This window comes from Phasianus colchicus, chromosome 5, assembly GCF_987193195.1.
Source record: "Phasianus colchicus chromosome 5, bPhaCol1.hap1.1, whole genome shotgun sequence".
Taxonomy (NCBI): Eukaryota; Metazoa; Chordata; class Aves; order Galliformes; family Phasianidae; genus Phasianus; species Phasianus colchicus.
In genome coordinates this window covers 47,910,770-47,923,954 of record NC_143440.1, presented here as the reverse complement: position 1 = coordinate 47,923,954, position 13,185 = coordinate 47,910,770, and positions in this window count along the sequence as shown.

The following is a 13,185-nucleotide window of genomic DNA, read 5'->3' as shown; positions in this document are numbered from 1 at the left end:
AACTCTGGTGGCGATTTGTTAGTAATTTTGATTAAATTTATTACAGTCACATGGTTGCTGTTGCATTTTTTTCCATGGATAATTATGGAGTCTGCTCATTTTATGAGATGTATTTTTAAGAGTTTATCAGTGGCTTGGGATGAGTGCTCTTTTGTTTAGTGATGTATAAATTTGAATAATAATAAATAACAAAGTGAAGGAAAATGAGGGAAGAGAGGAGGCTGAAGTCTAGGAAGATGCCTTGCTATGCTGTGTTTGATCACAGCATAGATGATACAGCAGTGGGCATTATAGAAAGCCCCAATATAAATCAGATTAGATAAATATTAATAGTTAGGTAGCCATGTACTGTACTGGGGCATTTTGATGTTTTCAGTCAAAGGCTCACGTTATTAGCGTGCACTTAATGATCAGTTGCTTCCCTTTAGTAACACTTTGACACTGAAAAACAAGACTATGGCAATGTACCGTGACACTGCATTCCAGCAATACATGGCCTCCCTTCAGCTGTCCCAGTGCTGTGCCATGTCAGCACAAAACATGGGGCACCTCAACTCACAGACCCCCTACAGACTGACAGTCTCCAGCCAGAACACAGAAAATGGAGAGGCTCGTTCTTGTAGATGTAAAAATAACATCTCAGTAACATCACAGCAGCTGCATTTTGCACCCTTCACACTTTGTAGCTAGACAGCATGCATTCTTCCCTGGCTGTGGCAATTGTGCTTTTCATGGTGTAGAGAAACTTTGGCTTTTTTGGATTCCTGGTAGTATCACCCAGGCACTTCCAAGCTTTTGGATTTGCCTTCTTAAAAAAGACAGAGATAGCACTTCCATTCTCCCATATCAAGAAGACTATTTATTAAAAAAATTGTTTCTACTCAGAATCAAATATTTACTGAAAACTTAAATTGGGGTGTGGCAATTTCAGGTTAGCTGCTGTTAAAATAATACCTACTTGGACAATTTTGACATATTAAAAAACTTGTTAATCATAGAAAAATTCAAAGCAAAGGCATTTAGGAATGAGCAGATTGCTTAACATCTAGATCAGTCAACATTAAAATGTCTTCAAATCAAGGAAGGCTTACAGAAAGTACTTACGTTTACAAAGCTGCATTCTCCGCTCAGTTTAATATAGGAAGATTTTCTCATAATTAATACAAAGCAATAATAGGTTACTGTGGTGTATTTGCAATGAGTTGTTTCCTTTATGAAGTAAGAGGCAAAGTGTTTTGCGACTGAGCTGTAGCATCACTCACCACAATCAAATTACGCAGTAATGACTGCATATGTCACGCATTTATTCCAGTTTCATTACAGACTTGTGCGTTGGGCCACATTTTGTTCCTTGAGAGCACAAGCTGCATTTCACTGAGGTGCACACGTCTTAGCTGCCCACACTGGTCTGAGGTGTGTACAGCTGTGGTCAGCCATGCCAGCATCCATGTGGCTGCCACCTGAGCACAGCTGCTTCTACTTATACATATAAACATGCAACATACGACCATACTTCATGGCTGTGCTGAACTGCTCTAATATAGGCCATGGCAACGTTGCATTGTGCTCAGCATTACTGCAGGTTGTTCTGTTCTGTAGGCATGAATGTTAGCTGTGTGATTACTCCATAATATCACTGTGCACTGCACTGCCCAGTTGTGCCAGGCGTACATTCTGTGCTATGTATTATAATAATGTTGATATAATGCTGCAGTACCGGTGCAAGGCAGTGCCGGGGCCTCGTGTGCTGCGCTGCCAGGCTGGGTGATGGTAGCACAGAGTCTCCGTGCTTGCATTACAGGGACGTGCAGAATTAATCTTATGTAATCTGCACTTTGTGGTTGGTTTGCATTAGTGCCGTGTGCTCTCCGAGGCTTGATTGTAGGGTATTAATGTCAAAATCCTCCATGATCTACTGCCGTGTGGTTGTGGTGTAGCCTCCAATAAAATCATGGCTTGGTTTCTTAATAACACAGAATTTTAAGAGACAACAAAATGTATAGGAATTGTTCTATATTAAAAATGCAGCATAATTGTATAATTACAGTATTTGCATCATGCTAAACAGATTGGCTGGGTTATTTCAGATTCTTTAAAGTCGGGATGGCATCAGGCCTACAGTATTTCTAAACTGTTTTGCCCGTCTGCAGTTGTATAATGAAACACCACAAATTTTACCCAGCAATACTTGTGCTTTTCTAAGTGCTGCATTATGAGCATAAAATTACCAAACGTACTGAACACACTTACCAAGACTGAACTAAAATCCCTTATCTCTCACCCACAAATTAAGTCTCCACAGATCCCTTTTTACAATGCTGAAGTAATAAATACATATACATTTATTTCTACAACCATTTTAAGAAATTAGAAGGAAACCCACACAGTAGTTTAGCAGTTAATTTACAACAGTGCAGCCTCTTGAGTAAGTATGTAAAACAAACACACATCATTTATTTCCCTCATTTGAAATCCCTGCTCCCCGACACACAGACAGACAGACTCATACACACAGATCACTACAGCCCAAATTGGACATCAGAGAAGAAACTGGGACTTCTTTGCTATCATCCGTGATTGCCCTGAGGCTTGAGGAGTGGCCAATTTACAGCATGAATATAGTCTAGGGATATATGAATCATGAATCATGTTTGATGTATGGAAAGGCACAGTCATTCTGAAAGGCTGCAAATGCAGTCATCTGCTTTTTAAGTGAAAAAAAAAAACATGCTTGCAAAACAACAACAACAAAAACAGAGAGATGAAATACCTGGGAAATATTATTTAAAAGACACGATCTTCCTTTTTTTTTTTTTTTTTTTAATTGGGTTGGAAGGGGTTACTTCATTATGCAGCAAATTAGAAAATTCATAATTTATCATTGCACCCAGTCGAAATGCCACCCAACTGAGTCACACCCCTGTGAAAACCATCACATAGTAACAAACTGTCAAAGCCTGCTGCAGCCGACGGGCAAAATTAATATGCAAATGTATGCAAGAAATTAAAAAGCAGAATTACCCAGGCAAATGAGGTAGCTATACTTGAATTGTTAGAATTATGAATAATTACTGCGAATTTTCTGCTCCTAATATAACTTGTTTTTTGATAAACAAAGACTTAATTATCGAGATGCGCTGGAGAATTTCCGTGGCGCTCATTAATCTTGCAAAAAAAACAAGTCCCTGGTGCCCAAACCGTAATGAAGAGCGCGTGCCCTGAATCTTCAGAAAGATCAGAGGCACCAGGGTGCCAGGGCTGGAGAAAAAAAATGACAGTGCCAATGTCCCCTCCTGTACCCTGGAGTGTCATAACGTCTTCCACTAACTATCAAAGGGACTTATTTATGCCAGCAGCTGAGCTATAAGTCCAATTTACGATGCCTTAAGCAGTGGTGAAATGATCTGTTGATGTGCTATGGAAATGCCATCTTGCAGTAGCTCGATTTGGTCCCAGTGATACCAACACGATGAGGACCCTCCGCTCCTCTGCTAATGGATGCAGCATGACAGACCATAATACACAAGAGGGACAATCTTTTAGGACCAGTCTCAATGGTCCTCCATTAATCTTGGTTCTGCAGTGCTGTGGTGTCCATGGGAACAAGGGCATTATCATAAGCACTGGTTTTAAATGCTCCCATTAGGGACTGCAATAGAGAGGAGAGATGCATGGGGTGAGGGGGTTAGGGAAGACAGTCCACTATTAGTTTACTCTTCTTTTTATGACCTGGATTCAAACCATAACGGGTGGCTCAGAGAATTTTCTCTTCCTAAATAACGTAAAGAAAACAACAAAGGAAGAAGCAGCTAAGTGTACAGTGCGGTGCTGCATGTTCGTCTTCTCTGTTTTTACAGCTAGAAAATCAGCTTGGCCCTGGTGGGCTGAGATAATTTACCATGAGAAAGCAAAGGGAAAATAACCCCAGGTACTCTCAGCACAGACCAAATCGAACCCGCTGTGAGCTTATTATTACTTAAAAACTGGCATCTAAGTGGAAATGACTGACTCTCTGTCATTATCCCTATTACCACCATGATAAACCCAGGCAGATGATAAGGCAAAATTACAAAACATCAGTTCTGGAGCTCGGAGGCTACTTCAGAATCTCAAGGCAGACTGCATTTTCAAATGCTTCTTTCTCTGCATTCAAGTCTCCAAATTTCCTGATGCCTTAACATAACCATTTCACTGCATAGGCAAATTGTCACCTTTTAAACCAGGGCACCTGTCATTTTTTATATAAGGCTCTACCATTCAGTTATTCTTGCTCTTAATCCTCCAATTTCTCTACGTACACAGAGTGCCTACAGTACCACTGTACTGTTCAGAATTTTACTTTCACAGCCGGCATTACATTTAGAAAAGGGAAAGATGAGGAGACAACATCATCATGAATGATGGAAACTATACCCTTCCTAATCACCGGGCTTTGAGTTTTTAAATCAGCAGGAGAAGCAGTGCACCTGGGACTGCCCTTCCATACTGTGCAATACTTTGGAGTGAGAAGAGGGGAGCAAATTGAAAGTATAATGACAAAATGGCCAAGACTGGAAGGGACATCTGGGTCCACCTACTCCAACACCTGCTCAAACACGGACACTTAGATCAGAGTGACCAGAACTATGCCCAAGCAGCTTCTGAACATCTCCAAGGAAGAGACTCCACTTCTCTGGGCAGCCTGTGAGAGCACTCCAGTAAAGAAGTGCTTCCTGACATTTAGATGGAACATCCTGTGTTTCATCACCTCATCCTGGCACTGGGCACCACTGAAAAGGCACTGATTCTGTCCTCTTTGCACTCTCCTTTCAGGTATTATACACAGTGATGAGTTTCTCTTGAGCCTTCTCTTCTCCAGGCTGAACGGTACTAGCTCTCTCATCATCTCCTCAAAGAATTGTACTGCTCAGCCTGGAGAAGTTGACTCATAGGCCCACCACAGCATTGGCCTACCATACAAGCAGACCTGTGCATACCACCCCAGCAATGCTGCTTGCTCCTTCCCATTCCGCTCTTCCTTCTCCAAGATCTTCCACTTACTCAGAAGGGATGAGGATCCAGCCTATGCAGAGGGCCAACACACACCAGCACAGAGCCCCAAAAGATCTTTCCTGCAGTGGCTTCTCTCTCAAAGATCAGAGCCGGAAGGGACCCAGAAAGCAAAGTTTTGGTAGGTCTGACTTAGAAAGGCTGATAATTCACTTCACCAGTTGCCTAGAAGAATGGTTTATTACAAAAGGAGTAGTAATTGGTAATTGTGCCTGACGTGATTCCTTACCTCCCTGCTGCTCAGCAAGAATGATGGCGGCTGAAGTTCTTACTGATGTAAACTTTATTTTCCACATACGGATGGGGAAGTTTAATTTTGCAGCCTTGCCAAGGCAAGTTTCATGCAAAGTATATGCTGGTTATCATAGAAACTTGTGCACAGTGGTTTCACAGCCCTCTTAATAATTGCTACTTGGGCTGAATCATGTGCCCGTTCCCCTGATCCCATGGCCTGATAGTGTGGTGCCACCAAAGCAGCTGCCATCTCCATCCATTTCAGAGCGTGGGATATGCAGGACTGTGCACTTGCTGACACCGTTTGAATGGTTTGTGGCAAGGAAGCCTCAGGGGGGATGATTCTGCTTATGGCATGAGCTTGTGAAAAATCCTCCAAGAAACACAATTTTCTTCAAGAAAGGTTTCTTGTGTTACAAAAACACTTCAGTACAAATCACCAAGTCTTTCCTCCATCTCATTCATGTACATGCATTTATTCATTTATAGCAGAAGAAAACAATGAGGTTTGAAATTAAACTTATTTTTATCTTAGTGAAGAGTTGGGAAAACCCACACAAAAACTGCCAAGGGTGCTGGGTGATCCAATTTACCTGTCCAAGAACTTAGGAAGCAGCTTCAGGAATGAAAAACAATTTGCACATAGCTGAATACTTGTGACAACATGAAAAATCTGCCTCACTACACACTTTATCCAGATGTTGCAAGACAATGGATCTGAAGCGTGGAAAATGGGTTGGCCAACAGCTACGAAGATGAGGAAGAGAACAAATCTTACTTCAGACTCTTCCCCAGGCCTTATACTTCACATTTGCAATTGTTATTACTCCTAGCCAGATTTTGCAGAACAAAAAATGGCATGAGAAAAGGCTTCAGTAATTCACTCAGTCACCTTACTACAAAATCTTGGCCCTTTATTAGATTTTCGAGCCTTGGGCTGACTCTTTATCAGGCATTGGTTCAAAGGGGAAGAGATCCACATGTGCAAGATGGAAGTAATTAACCGTGGAAAGATTGCATTGTTTAGATTTTTGCTGATCACTCTTTGCTCTTCATAAACTGGATTCAGGATATAAGCACACCCTCTGTATAAGGTCTGGGACACTAGTTGCAAAGGCTAACACTAACCGTTCCAAATTCCTGCAATTACCATACTGACACAACACAACCAGAGAATGATCTTCAAATATATGTATGTGTGTATATATTCATGTATATATTCATGAATGTATGGATATTACAGACAGAAATGAGCACATAACTGAGGGTGGTCATGGGAGGTAGAAGAGGGCTTCTAAAAATGCTGTATGCAAGTTTTTGCACTGGCACCTGAATGACAAATCAGAAGAGTTTCATTCTCCTCCCAGTAAGTGACATCATGAAAAATACAGAATTTTGGTCCAAATTGATAAGTCACTCCTTGGTCTTGTGCAGTACCCAGCCTCTCCCAAAGAAATACAAATGTTTTTAAACCAGGTCAGCATGCTGTCATGACAGAGGAGAATACACACCATGTGCACCTTTCTGACAAAACAGTTGTTCAGTTTGCTACAGAAACCCCAAAGGAGACTAACAATTTACCGTATTTATATAACAAATAGTTTTGAGGTAGAAGAGCTGTGCTTCTAGTGTCAAATTGTCAGCTTGAAGGTCTGTACAGTGCTGAAAAGGGGAAAAAAAACGCTTAGATTATTCCTAGTGACCCACATACCGCAAAACATCTGCTGACAACATGGTTGGCTTCCTGCCCAAGTTCAACTATGAGCTGTCTCCAGCTGATCATCTTTGCCCTCAGTGTAATCAGAAGAGTCCACAGCAAGCAAAGGTGATAGTCAGGGACACATAAAGCAATTTGACCAGTTGAATAAGAACAAACTTAAATAAATATGCACACACGCACACATATAACTCAGACATAAACCGACCTTAAAAAAAAAAAAAAAAAACAACTTACCATCAAATATGAGACTTTCTTACAATTCTTTGGGTTAGAAATAAGAACTCGTTGTTTATGATCCTTTGTGTTTGCAAAATGCAGGTTGTTTAAAATTTCAGATTCTAGAGATATACATGCACAATATAATTAGACAAAGCACTGGAAACAAATAAAAAGCCCTAAGAAATAGCTTTTGTACTGCCTTCATCCATCACTCTATTAAGTATAGTATTATCTTGCTCATAGGGACAGAAACAATATTTCTAGATGCACTTGTGTTCTATCCTTCACTTTACCTCTGAAATGGTGTTGCCTTGTCATGCAAACACATTGATGTAACTTGACTGTCAACTTCCCCTTTTGTTGTTTATAGTTATTACTTTTTATTATTTTTATTCAAATCAGTAATTACTCCTAACTTCCAAGTTTCTCTTGCTATCTTTGTTCTTGCCTTTAGGTACTCATTCTCCTTTTTAAGTGCACCTGACTGCTTAGAACACAGCCATAATAATACCTGATATTGTTCAAATTAATAGCCACTCATTTGTGGTCATAGTTGTGGGGTTTTTTTGCACCTTGTATTATATACGTTAAAAACCTTGCCACATAATTCAGAAAGCTGTACAAGTCTCTCATTTCAGTAACCAACAAAGAATACTTGTTATTCTGCTTTATTCTTTGTTAGTATCAGTACATAATTTTTCTGCTCAGTAAAGGCCAAAAGATACTGTGATTCAAGGGTAGGAGAGGATGTTCATGCACTTCTCATTAGATCCTCTTCTGGGCCAACAGAAAGCCTTGAAGATTCACCTGAAATTCCTGAACAGACAGCTCCTGTACTTGGCTGAGGGCTTGTTACATACAAACTGTTTGGATGATTTAAAATACAAGTATATAGATATGTAGCAGAAAGATGTAACAGCAAGCGACAGAAAACATGATCCCTTAGGTGCCGTAGCTAGAGGCTTAGTGACAGATGATGCTGCAAAATGGCTTCAAGATGGGATATTTATAAGACTGCTTTATGAGAATTTTACACTGCTAATCACAAGGCTTTAATAATGTCTTCCTCTATTAATTGAAATCTAACTACTAGCTCACATTTTGAGATGTTGTCTTTGTTAAATCACGTAAGAAACTCCTAATATTCCTTTTCCATCTTCCATTCCTGACTTTGAATCTGACAGTTTCAGGATTGCCTTCACCCTTCTAAATATACTAGACACAGCACCCCTCATTTGATTAATTCTAATAATTTTTAGTCATTATTACTTTTTAACATATATTGGTACTGCAGATTAAATATTATTTATAGCTTTAATTTGTGTCCTGTTTGGATTGTACAATCACAGGGCTAACGTAGCCATCATTATTATGATATTGTTTTATACTGCTCCTAAAATTAAAATCCATTCTCGTCTTTAAATGTTTTATTGTAGTTGTCTTTCTTGTTTTGCATTGCACAGTCCATGATTAATTCCGTTAGCCAAGTGCATATGGCCTGCTTGGCTATCATCCATTATCTTCATCATTGTTGCCTCAAAATGAGCACTTTATTATTACCTTTTTCATCTTTCCAATTACCAGATGTGCTTTTGCATTCCCATACTTTTCCTACTAGACTGAGATCTACATTTAGAGTAAAAGTCCCAGCTCATTAGTCACTGAAGACAAAGTGAATTTTCCTGACTAAATACAGAAAATCTGAGGGTCAGTTCCAGTATTAGAGAAGCTTTCTAATTTCTGTGAAATAAGAAAACAAGAAAAGCTACAAGAAAAGCTTCAGTTTTTCCTCAAAAGATGGTAGTTCAGTAGAGGATAAGAGGAAAATTTCCTCAACAATTCCATTTGCTACAGTTGATTCAAGTATCCTTCTGGATCTGTCTTAGAAATCTTACCTAAGGCAGGTAAGGCAAACCTCAGCAGCTATCCTGTAACTTATTTCTTGGCATGGCATCCAAAAAAGGAAAAAGAAAAAACAAAAGACTGAAAGCAGTTGTGTTAGACATCTACATAATACTGGCAGCAGCATCTCTCACTGTGAAAAGCCTTTTTCAAAAATTCTATCCTAATTTTTCAGGTTCAGGTGATGTAGTGTCATTCAGTGTGCCAACACCCAAACGTTTCTCTGACTGAATTCAAACTCCTAACTATGCAGCGTTCACTTAGTCCCAAAGTTAGCTGAGCTAAATATGACATGCACTGAAAAACCTTGTCAAAGTAAGGGAAATATCTTTTTCTTGCTCATTTCATTTATTTAATTTTAAGGAAAAATCACCTGTACCTTTCTTTCCCCCTAACACCTCAGTTCACTCCAGTATTATTTCTCAAATTGTTTTCACAGGGCTATTAATTTTGTTTGTTAGTAATTTTACAGTCTCATTACTGAGCATTAAAAAAAAAAAAAATACCATATCATAAAGCCACAAATTCTTCTTATGATTGATATTTCTAAATGCCCATGAATTCTTTCTGTATTCTAATAAAGGTTTTTTAATTGAAAAAGAAATAAGAGAATCTCCACTTCTTTTTTCTCTAAAACCTTTGTACCATATATCTGTTTCTAGGCAAGAACCTCCTCACTGCCGCACAAAGCAATGATGGAGCAAGACCTGTGCATAACCTGGGGATACATAAGGGAAATGTTATATGATAAGTAAGGGAAGAAGCTGCCAGACACAAACATGCTAGCTTCTGTCTTCTGACCTAAGTATGCTGCTTTGGGCATTTAAAAAAAAAAATCTGTTAATAATCACTGTGAAGGAGGAAGCAAATATTGCAATAGGGGGGAAAAAAACACATTAAAGGGATAGCAGGATGTAGACTGAAACGTTTAGAAGTAACTAGGGTGACAAGCTTGCAGCCTCCCACAGTACTCTGGCTTTGAAGAGACAAATACCTATTTGCTAAGGTTGGGTAATCAGAAACAGCAAGCAGAGCACCAAAAGGGGAGGTCCTCTGCATCGTGAGTTACCTTTGAAACTCAGATAGTCCAGGAAGAGGTCTGAGGACTGAGAAAGTGCTGTCACTTACAAGAATAACTTGCAAGTTCCTGTAGTGTTTTGGCACTTAGAACAGGCTTTTTAAACTATTTTTTGGAACTCAACTGTTGAAGTGACACTTCATAATTAGCCCTTCTTGTGCCGATCACAGCCTCTGAAAAACAAGTTCTTTTAAATTGTACTTTTGCGAACATGAACATCTCAGAATTGAGACTCCCTCCTTCTCATAAAGAAGAAACTTTGCTCCTCTGGCAAACTGTTGCCCTTGATCTCTCCAGATCTGATGTTTATACCTTTACGCCCCTCTATAGCCTCTTACTCCAGGCATAGTGACATTTACCTCAACAGAGCTCTGCCCAAGTGTTGTGCTGTACTGACATATCCAGACTCGGTTCTTCTGTGCCTGCAGAAGTAAAAGATGTCCCGTATGTATCAAGATGACAGGGCAATGTGTTGAGAACTTTTACATACAAAGTGTCTTAAGATAACAGATCAAAAGAGATTGTAGAAGTGATAAATGTCACTTACATGCTGGCAGATTAGTATAATGGCAATGTCTGGTTTTTCATCTAAACACCAGCAGGAAAAACTTGACAAGTGTGGGATAGTATGGCATGGCTACTTCTCTCATTTGGGCTGATATTTGCTTTATCTATTCATCTTAATAAGTTTGCTCTGAGCAGAAGAGCAACTCTGCATCTTGCCTCCTGGCAAAAGATACACAAAGTACCTTTCTGATCTCAGTGAACAGTTTGCATTCTTTTGCAGGAATTCAGAAACTTTCTATTGCTAAAATATCTACCCTACATTTTTATTTTATTTTTTTGTAATGCAATTGTATTATCAATGGCAGACTGTCTTTGGTAGTCCTTTGTTCTGAAGTTTTAGTAACAAAGTGTCTGGATACAAAACTTTGTCATATTATGTTTTGAAGGTTTTGTAGCAGTAGAAAGTGGTGTGCATCTGTGAGCATTTATAATAGAGAAAAGCCAAGTGATAAAGTGCACCTTTAACATAATGACAGTAATTCAGTCTCAGACAGTGAATGCCATTTTAGTCGCCTTTAAAGACTAAAATCAGTCAATTGAAATGGCAATTATGATAATTCTCATGTAATGAAGATTATTTTGAAACAAAAATCTTTTTTTGATATGCATACCTCTTAATGTGTGTGTATTTACTCTACCTAAGCACATTCTTGCCATTCTACTTGGCTGGAAATTTGATACAAGTATACAAGTATTTCTATCCATTCTGCTTTTTGGTTTCAGCTGTTATTTGTGGTAAACTAATTCCAGACACAAAAGAAAAAAGCTAAGAAAACTTTCCTAAAAACAAGCCATATATAAGTTTTGGCAAAATACTGTGAGCATACAGCTTGGAGAATTGGGTAGCATTTAAAAGTAGTTCCTTTGGGCGGTCTTTGCATGTGTGACATGATAATTCCTCTCCAGAGCATTCTGTGCTTTTACCTTGTGTTTTGTCATAACCTTCTGCAGGGAGACACAGCGAGCTTCCAACAAACCACCTGGATAGCTCACAGTAAGAGATCACTCCAGAAAGCATTATTCTAACTGGGAGTCAGATGGCAGTGGGTGGCCTGTCACAGTTACCTGTGCTGAAGGAGAAACGTACCTAACATCTGATTTTAGTTAGCCAACATAACATTTTCAGAAATGTCCAAGGGGGTATCTAGGCACATAATGCTACAAGACTACAATCAGAGTTGTAATTTTTCTTGGGCTCCTCTGAAAAAAATTGTTCCATTCTAACAAATTGAGGCACTGTACAAACATTGTACAGACAAGTAAAATGTCACAAAACCCACAAGGACATACAAATATGGTGAAAAGAGAGATTTGTTGGGGTAAAGGGAATGATATAGCAGGTACTAAGCCCAAGATAACCATAGGCAGCTTGGCTCCACGGTTGGACATGAATGTTACGTAAAGATTCTGCCCTATGAAACAACCCTGACATGAAATGCAGTAGAGATTAGTATTACAATTACGAAACACATTTGAGAGCTGTAAGAACACTTCCGTCTAACAAGAAAGGTGCTTCAAGCTGTAGCTATGCATTTTGCATATTACTGGCTGCTTCAGTTGTTTCAGGTTTAAAATTGTCATATCGATACTCCCCACACATTTCTGAAAAATGCTTTTTAGGAAAATTGATATGTAACTATTGCCAAATGCTTCTCATTCATGTTTTCGTACCTTCTACCTCTTTGTTAATTTCAAAGTAGAGAACTAATGAAAATCCCCAAGAGAATCCCTTAAGCCAGGTGGTAGTTTACCTGCTATGTTTAGCAATCATTCAGGATGTATTCCTTCTTTGTTGAGGGGTGGTAATTAGGACCACATGAACTTATATTTATTTTGCTTGCAGAGCTTTATTAATGTGAACTACACTGGAAGTGGATAGATTTCAGATGGTTATATCTTAGACCTGACCTAGTTCTAATCATTGTCATTCAAAAGATACAGAACTTAGATCTTTGCAGGAAGTTGTTACTATTTGTTGTGAACAGTGGCCTAAAAAGGTTGCTGTATGCAGTCAGAAACACTGGCACAATAGGGAAATGTGATCTTTTCTAAGGCTATTATTCTAATCATTTCATCTAGTCCCTTGTCCAAATATATTATGCACTGGTACAGAGTTAATTTGATTTTTTTAATTCCTGCAACAGTACAATAAACACCGTGACAAAGCAGGGTGTCAAACACATGCTTTTAGGAAGTTCTTCATTGCCTGTTAATTGTACAGTGCAATTGTGTCAGTGGTCTGGATGACATCGCTCTGTTGACTGTTTTGTGGAGATGTTTAATAGCTGGAAGGCTAAATGCAGTGGAATTCACTTTCAATATGCCGCGTTACTGAGAACAGTTTCACATGCACACATTTCAGTCATAAAGAACTGACTGGGCTCTCCTGCATTCCTGTTCTTTGAGTTTTTAAAAG